Source organism: Anomalospiza imberbis, chromosome 3, assembly GCF_031753505.1.
Source record: "Anomalospiza imberbis isolate Cuckoo-Finch-1a 21T00152 chromosome 3, ASM3175350v1, whole genome shotgun sequence".
NCBI classification, from domain to species: domain Eukaryota; kingdom Metazoa; phylum Chordata; class Aves; order Passeriformes; family Viduidae; genus Anomalospiza; species Anomalospiza imberbis.
In genome coordinates this window covers 35,267,671-35,277,250 of record NC_089683.1, presented here as the reverse complement: position 1 = coordinate 35,277,250, position 9,580 = coordinate 35,267,671, and positions in this window count along the sequence as shown.

The window sequence follows — 9,580 nt, the reverse complement described above, 5'->3', positions numbered from 1 at the left end:
CCACATGTGCCTATAAAATACAGGAAATGGGTACAAATGTGAAGCTGCACACAGGATTAGAGGCACATGAACACATTTAAAGCAGGTGGAAATAATGTCAGCTGCAGCTGTAATGTTAGGTTTGTACCAGGGGGCAAAGAGTGGATGTGGCTGTACTGCTATTAAAGTACTCTTGATACAATTTTCTGAGAAGAAAGCATAAACAAAAAATTTCTGGCATCCTTAAACAAATGTACAGATGTTAGTTGCATCTCTTTCCATTGCGTTTAAAACAGGAAAGCCTCTAGTCCTTCAGTTCAACTGCAAAGACCAAAATCCAAATCCAGAGAGCTGCTTTGTCAACAAAAGAAGCCTTGGGGAACAACACAAAAGTGACTTTTTTTTTTGGTCAACTGGCATTACAATATCATGCAAGGCCAACATATGACATCAAGCTATTGGGAAATCTGTGGTCTCATACTAAGTTATCCTTGAATAGGTGTGTTATGCATTAAAACAAAGATGGGATGTACAGAGAATAAGTAATAAGATGGCCTCTACTGCCCCCACAGACTCATCCCTACAAGATCATCATAGGCAGGGGTAATCCTCTGTAAAACTTCTGTTTTCCCTCACATTTACCAATTAGACACTTTGGAGTATTCTATATCAGAAAGAGCCCACCAGAATCACTGTAAGGTCTACAGAGGAAACAAGCTTTTCATCTCTTTTCTGATAATCCTACCATCAGTGAGGGTAAAAGCAATTTGTCATTAGCTATGCCCAGTGCTACAATCTCCTCCCTCAAGATCCTGGGAGCAGCTTGAGCTACGAACCCACCAGCTAGGTGCAAGGGCTACGAGATGGCACAGAGGCACAGCACAGGATGGCCCCAGCCCTGTCTGCATCCTTTGGGATATGAGTTGTTCTGTGTGCACAGTTGGTAAAGTTTACTGCATCCTGTGCCCCTCCTGCCAAACTCTTGCTCACAGTGAGGATCCAAATAAAAGGCTCTTCTACTTCTGTAGCCCTGCCTCCTCATAGCAGCTTAGATTACACATTTTCCATGGACTAGAGGAGCACCCATATCCTACGGCTTAAAAGCAAATCCTGAAGAATTGCCCGGTCCAAAGAAATTTTTGTTTCCAAAAAAGACAAAATGCAAATGATTTCAGAGTCTGGAATCCCTTCAATCGGTGCCTTCCAAAAACAACCTTAGCCTTGCATCCAAAAGGGAGAGAAAACAAGCAAACCTTTCCCACTTCTGAAGATACGGCATACTTGCTTCAGTGCCCGTTAAATGAGATAGTAAGTTTTCCTCTTCTTTGCCAGGTTAAACTACAGATATTCCTTTCCATTCTCTTCTACTGTGCTCTTCCAGAGCACAAATAAAGCACCATCTGGCCCTTCATTAACTCTATTTGATTTCTTTTGATCTCATGTAAACGATGAGAAAAAGATCTAAGACTCCCTTCTCCTCTTTAGACATGTGCATAACTCACATCAGTGTCAATGAGAGTTAAACATGCCTACGGAGAGGAAGAAATAGAAACCACTGTGTGTTTCACTGTAGCATCTTTGCATTTGCAAAATGGAAACAAAATGGTCCAAAACCTAATTCCCAGATCACATTCCTCCAAGTTTCAAAGTGAACCTCAGAGAGGATGTAGAAATACCAGGATACTGTGACAGGACACAATGGGGTTGTTGATGTTCTTATTCATACAGAAAATCCTCTCGATTGTCATGAATTCAAGTGTCTGCAGCCCAAAGGAAGAGAAAAAGAATAAAATTTAAAATGCATTTTAAAGTTTTCCACAATATACTTAATCTTCTGTTTATATACAAGACAAAATTTGCTGTAAATCAAAGCCCAAGGTCACGGTGCTTTCCAAAGCTCCTCTTTTATTTGCCATCCACAACCCCCCTCCCTAAACAGCACCATCACTCTCCAGATGAATGGAGCACGTTCAGCATTATCTTTTCTCACTGCTGGTCAATGTGTATGGACAAAAGATGCTCTCTGTTTTTCATTGGGCAAAGAAGCAGTGGCTCTGGAGAGCTTGCAGTCGCCAGTTAATCCCTCACGATTTCCAAGGCACCGGGGGAAGTTTGCGCCGATGTAGCATCTCGGGCAGTAAAGGCCAGGCGTACCTACAGCCCTGGGAGAACCCCAGTCACCCACGCAGTTGTGGTCAGGCAGGGGGAAGGGATGTGGCGTACCTCCTCACATCCCCTGGAGCGGGGTGCTTCTAACGGGATGCTGAGCCGTTCACTCCGTCCTGCACCACGCCCTGGCACTGAGGCTCCCGCTGTGCTCTCCTGCCAGTGGGTTTCTCAGCCTGCGCCCCACACCTCAGCATTCCCTTCAGCCCCTTCAGTGAAACTTTGCATGAAACAGGTAGTGGATTTCAGGGTACACGAGTGTGGTAAGAACACCCAAGCATGTCCAAGAGCCCATCGCTCTAAATACAAGCCCATCGCTTCCTCGCAGCCAGCGGAAGCCCTCTCTATGCGGGCGTGCATATTTGTATATACACACACATCTCAGGCCTGTCTCTGCGGTCCGGTACTCCCAGGCTGAGCACCGATGGCACGGTCGCGCTGCTGCAGGACATGACGCCTGCTTTGCTGCCGGACCTGGACGGGAGGAAACGGCGAGCGCGGGGCTGGGGAGAGCGGAGCAGCTGCGCGGGGTTCCGCGGGCGCGCAGGAGGGCACGGGCCGTGCCCAGGGGGCTTTGAGCCGTTCGGCTCGTCCCGTTCTCCGCGGATGCGGAGCGCGGCGGGGAGCGCAGGGGCCCCGGCCCCGGCGAGCCGCGGGTACCGCGGGCGGGAGCCGGACCCTCAGAGACGGTCCGTTTCGTTCCCCTGGCGTTTAATGCGGGCTCTGATCTAGTGAAATAATCAATAATCATCCTTTAGTCTTTGAACACCAGGGGGCTGAGAGGACTTTTCAAGACAAATTCCTCTGGCGATGATGTATATTTCACACTTACTGTGCACTTTCCACTGAGAAAAGAAAAAGAATGAGAAAGGTAAAAAAAAAAAAAAAAAAAAAAAAAAAAAAAAAAAAAAAAAAAAAAAAAGAGAGAGGAAAAAGAAGAAAAAAAGAATAGAATGAAAGAAGAAAACACTAAAGGAAATAATTAAATAATTTAATCTATCTGCAGACATGAATGACTGAAAGAATCTGTATCGCAAGGCATGTCTATATTTAATATCGAATAGTGCAATCGATATACATGTATGTGTGTATATGTGTTTGGTCATACATATAAATTTGTATTACTATGTATGTGTGACTGGATATACACACAGGCATTTGTTTGTTGCTAAAAAGGCGCCAAGGGACTTCACCCACGCAAACTTTAAAGGATAGCGATTCCAAAGCCCCGCTTTTCTTGAGTCCCCCACTAGCGCCTCGTTCTCTCCCCGCTCTCCGGGTAATTACGAGCAGAGTGCTCGCACAATTTTAATAACTGTCTCCCTTTCAGCTCATCATCGGAAAAAACAATACATTTAAAAGATATATGTTGTATACAACACTTGATAGGTAATCTCGGGGGAAATGATCTCCTGGATGTTACTCTGAAAGCATTTTGTTCTGGCTGAATGCGAAGGAATTTAATTTTGACGAGCCAAATCCCTTCGTTCAGGTGGCAGGGTGATTCGGGCCATGCTCAGGGGCTCGGCTGCTGCAGCGGGCGACGGGGCCGGCGTGAGGAGTTGGCTTGCGTGGGCTGCACGGCAGAGAAGCATGTTTGATGCCTTCTTCAAAAATCGCTGCCCAGATGTAGCTCAGTTTTCCTACATAGATGCCTTTCTAACCCTACAGCCTACCCGCCTGCATCTTTCTCCGACAGCTCTCCGATAACGCGCTCGCCCGCTGCTTCTTTGGTGTCCCGGCCGGGCGCCGGGGCGCGACGGCCCCGTTCCCAGGAGAACTGCCCCCCAAAAAAGCGAGCACATGGAACAGAGGGAGCGCGGCTGCGGGCCGTGGTAATGTTCCAGTACGGACACGGGGCTGCGGCGACACGCGGCTGGTCCCGGAGTGTCCCGGAGTGCGTGGTGCCCTCATCCCATCACCGTCCCCAGACGTGGGCCGCCGCCAGCCCGCGGCTCACCTGGGCTTCGGGGACGTTTGCAGGGGAGGAAAAAAAAAAGCAGAAAGCGAGTGCTGCCCCCAGAATGAGCGCGTTTGCCCTCCCTCGGCAGCAAGAGACGCGTAGGGCTGACCCGAAAATCCGGGCGTGAGGCTGCGAGGCGAAGCCTTCGGGCTCCCAGCGCCGCATCCCACTGCTCGGGTAAAAGAGCAGTGGGCGAAGTTGCGCTTCAGTCAGCGAGACAGTGCAATTCCCTTCGCATATAAACACAGGACCGGCCTTTCATGAAATTCAGACAACTTTGTAAAACACCATCTACTCACACGTTCACACCGAGAAGAGCAGTAAAAGGATATGAGTGCAGGGTCTGGATTTTATATTTTCCTGTCCTCTGGGGTCTGCTTTTAGACGGGGAGTATTGTGTCTTTTTTTATTTTAGGGATTTTTTTTTTTCTTTTTCTGTGTGGAGAAAGATTAACCTTTCGAGCTGAGAAATACAGGTGCTTCCAGGAATTTCTCTCTCCCTGCCCGCCCCCCCGACTCACACATCTAGGAGAGAAGGGCCAAACTGGGTTCTGCGGCACAGGGAAAGAGAGATTACAACGTTCAAAGTTAAAACAAAGGGCTCTCGTGTTTCCCACGGAGCAATAGTGGGCTAGTCATGGCAGGGGAAAAGTCGAGTCCTAAGCGAGTGAGGGAAGAAGGAAGAAAGCCAGTTCAAGACGGAGAGACAGAGACTTGCGTTCAGAAATTGGTCTACCCTTGGAACAGGAAAAATTGACTCTTCCCTTCACATCTGTCCGATTATTTCGGTTTATTTATATCTGATGGAGAAAATATCTTTTCCCTCGCCTCCCTGGAAACAGGGAAAGCACCAGTAGCTCTCTCCTACGGGATAAGCTTTTCTGTCGCCGAGAACAAGCGCCGGCCGCGGGATCCGCAGGGCGGGGGCTGCTCCTCGCACCTCCTGCCCCTCCGCTGCCCCTCGCCCGTGTCCGACAGAGCCTTAGAGCGCCTCGCAGCTCAGGCTCGCCTTTCGGGGGAGCCCCGCGAGGCGCGGAAAAGGAGGCCCGATCCTGCAGTCACACCCGCATAGCGCTCGGACTGAGCAGAGACCGCAAGGTCAGCTTCCGAAGCAGCCTGCTGGGCCGTTTCGTGGCCATAAAGTCCTTAGGTAACCTTGCATTAAAAACACAGGGGGAAACACAAAACAAGGAAAAAAAAAAAAAAAAAGCCTTCTTAGATACGATTCAGTAATAAAACAATCGAAAAAGTTAAATCTCTCATGCTCGGGCGCTGCAAGAAGGGAGTTCGCAATTAGCTGCAAAATCCCCTGTGAGTTAATGACCTAATTTGTGAGGTATAAATTCACGAACTGTCTTGCTTTCCTCTTTTTTTTTTTTCTTCTTCTTCTTCTTTTTAATTTTTTTTTTTAAATTCCCTGGACCTCCGTGGATATGTCTATATTTATTTGTTATAGTACATGAAAGCTACAACTGGGACACTCCACACCATTGAAAGAATAGAAAATACTGGCTTGGGTACCCTTGGCTTTGTAAATAACTGCTTTGCCAATAGATGGCATAGTGTCCTTTCCATTGTGAGGAAGCTCCGCTTCCCCGCTTATTTACCTGTCTTGTTTGTTTTGCTTGCAGCAATTTTTTTTAACGTGTAAATGTCGCTTTGCATTTCCTCCTCAAGAGTACAGAAAACATAGATATCTTAAAAAAGGTATATTGCAAAAATTAAAATTACAGATGTAATACATACTGTGAAACCTATAAAAATGCGTTTACAATGGTTACTTAAAAAAGAAATTTATAACTTTCATATGTACCTTACTCGTGCAATATGCAACTGCCATATGTTTCCTAGTTCCATAATTCAGTTTTTCCTGGACAGCTGGAGCAGGTAGTACTTCTTAAAGTACATTTCATGTAATATGAGAACTAGCCCTGACTAAAGACCGAGGGTTGCCATAAAAAGACACAAACCTTGCTTTAAAAATGTTGTTAAACTACACATCATTTCTTACAATGGTATAATATAAATGTTCTCGTAGACCCACGTTATGATAAAAAGGGGATATACTGTATATTTTTACTGCTGAAATGCCAGCTTCGCAAACCCAAATATTCCAATTAGTGACTCTACCCCAAACTACAGTGATTTAAAGCTACCTGATTTAATTTTATCCCATGCACGTTTTCATCTTTTTTCCTGAGACAATAATGAAAATATGAGTTAAATTTATAAGAAAGCAATAAAAAAGTAAAGCCAGAGGTTTCTTCAACCCTCATTTAGCGTTTGTAAATGCTTATTTTGTGACTGAAGTACTGAAAAGGCTATTTTTAAAAATCGTTTGTCTGAAACGAACAATAAATATAAGTGGGAGCGGCACATTAAAGGCTGGAGATTTCCTTAAAAACTATTCATACTCGTGGCTGTGTAATTAGGAATTAAGATAGTAATATAAGCGCTATAAAACGCGGTCACCAGAATGTTTATAATTTTAACGCGGATGCCTTAAAACTGTGTTTTCAATGCTCTTATGTAGTTCCTCAGCATTTTCATCCGTCCGGAAAGCCGGTCGGTTCGCTGAGCGTTTATTTCCGTACGCTGATCTTATTTATACACCGCAGCAGGAGAGCGACTATTTTTCCCCCCTAAGTTTTCAAACGAGACCTGAGGCTGAGGGGGTAGCGCCCGGTGAGGACGACCGGGCCGAGGGGCTGGGCGGGGGCACGGAGAAAGGCCGGTGCCCGCCGCGCGGGGGATGACTCGCGCCGGCCGGCGGACCGCGCGCCCCGTCGGCGGCTACGGCAGGCTGGCCCGGACCCGTTCGCCTCCTTCGGTGCGCGGCCGTCCCGCGGTGCTGAAGCGGGAACAAAATTTGCCACGGCGTATCGATGAGCCCTCCCCTAACCCCACTCGCGGCGGCTGTTTGAGGGCCGCCGTGGCCACGCTCCTGGCAGGCTGGGCTTGGCTTCGGCTCGACCGGCGACACCCGCAACGAGGCTCCCCGCGGTTCAGGCTAAAGCTGGGTCACTCCAGGCGACAAAGGGCTCTGTGCGCGCTGAAAGCGCGGGGGCTTCCCCTCTCTTCCCCAGCCCTGTTCCCTTTGCTCGGCTCCTGAGCTAGGAGCGCGGAACGGGATGCTGCATGCTCTGTGGTCCTGGGGGCTGGGTACAGAGCGGCCTCGTCATCCGCTTGTTTTGGGACCCGTCAGTCGAATTACGTAGTTTGAGCCCGGGGAGTCTCAAGCGTCGGGAAACCGACCCGGCTCCCTCTCGTTCCGGCTCGGCCGCAAAGCTAAAGCCCGGGCGGGCGTACGAGGCGGTGTGCTCGGGACAGACCCCGGGACCAATATCAGGGGGTCGCCAACGGCTGCCGGGGCACCGCGAGCCTGGGCCCGGTGTGGGATCAGCCGGGATCGCCTGCGCCCCGCGCTGTGAGCCGCGCTCGTTTTGCGCCCGAGGAAGGTGACACACACAAGTGGGAGCCGGGGCCGGGCTGTTCTCATCGGAAACCAGTAAAGAGCTCCCCACCGCCGCTCAAGACGACCGATCCTGCCGGCCCCCTAGTGCCACCTCTTCCTTCGGGCTGCAGCCCACCTGGCAGCGGGGAAAGCAGCCCGGCCGGAGAATCTCCGGTAGAGTGGGACGTGAGGGCTCCAGGGGACTTTCCTGCCTCTTTTAAATTTAAGCCATGCTTAACCTTCTCTCAACCCTTTTGAGGGTCATCAGTATCGCTGGGACAGTCGTTCTAGGCTTGCTGTTCACCCTGTTATAGAAGAGCTGAAAGTGCTAATTGGCCCTCGACACACGCTCAGCCGCAAGCAAGGGCAAAGGACAGGGACGAGGGCGAAGGTGCACTTGGGATGTACAGAAAAAAGGGTTTACAGACTATCTAACCTGCGCCTATAATTTTTTCTGGGGTTGATAATGTTTGACTGACTGGGCGCCGTCAGGTCCTTGCTGTCAGTTTTACACGCCACGTCTCCTTAGTGAAGACGATTAGGCTCACTTGGGGGGCGGAGGGAAGAAGAGGCTAATGATATAAATATGTTTTCCTTAGTGACCGCTTCTATGGATCCCTGCTGGGTAGTTACAGAAAATCATGTCTTTGAAGAGAAAAGGACCCTATGGATATTTTACTCTCTGGTGACGTCCGGCTTCAATGTTCAAAAAGATTTGCAAAAATCACACTGTGAATGGCAGAACATGGCCATAACCTTCCTGTAAATACCCCTCAAGATTTTCGAAGGGAGGACAGGAAAATACCTTTCTAGTGGAAAACAATATATTTTTTTCCCCTGAAGTCTAAGTATGTTACTCTCCTACATCAAATAAGCACTGCCTCACCAATTGCCTAAAAGTTCAGACTGCATTTTAAAGTTCGGAAATAAAAGTAAACCCAGAAAGGTGTTTTGGATAAATATATATTATTCCGTTAGCAGATCACTATATATATATAGATTCTTCTCTCTTTCATCATCCCATAAAAAAATTAATCGGACAGACATATGGATAACAGGTTGTTCGATAAATTTAAATCCAAATAGTTATTTCAAAAAGTCAAGAAATGAAAACAACATGCCACATAGCAACCTACAGAAATCTAGGGAGGAGTAAAAAAATCAACAACAAGGGGCATTCCTCTAAAAATCAAAAACAATCCGGGCGATCTGTCCATCCGCCGTAGAGCGGGCAGGCTGCGCGCACCCCGCTGTGCGGCGCGGAGAGATGCGGAGCGGTGCGGAGCAAGGGGTCAGGGTCTCCTCGGCGGGAACGCGCGGCGACTGGCTCTAGAGGGAAGGAAAAAAATAAAAAACGGGCAGGATCAACAACCCCGTGCCCAGAGCCTTCTGCGGGACCTCCGCGGCATCACCGCCGCTTCGTCCCCGTCCCTGCGTGCGCGCTGCAGCCGACCTCCGCCGGCGCTGCGCCGCGGAGAGCCCGGCGGAGGAGCGGAGCAACTCGCCTCTACGCCGGCAGGTCCCGGCGGCCGCTCGGGACCGGCCCGGCACTCCGCGCCCGCGCCGAGTTTCTCCAGTAGCTCAGCCTCACCCTAAAGACCCCGCGCCCCGCGTCGCTCGCACCCGGGCCCTGCTGCCACGGAGCTCGCCCTCCTCCTCCCGCACTCCTCCGCGCTCCTCCCGGGCCACGGCGGCGGGGGTCGGTACCTGCTCCCGCGGGCCTCGCCGGAGCCGTCGCACCGGTGGCGGTGGCGTGTGTGGCCCGGCGGCCGCGGGCGGCGGGAGCGCCGAGCGGGTGGCGGAAGGTACCGTCGGAGATGGGCGGGCGGGAGAGGAGGCTGCGGGAGCGCCCTCGGACAGACAGCATCCATTTCCTTCCTTCCTCTCCTCTATCGATCTTATCTCCACCGCGACGGCGTTTAAACTCCTGCAAGATCCTCTATCTTAGCACGTTTCGATCACTCCCGCACATCTGATTTCCTTCAGATTCAATCAAGGCTGGAAAGGCAGAGCAGACA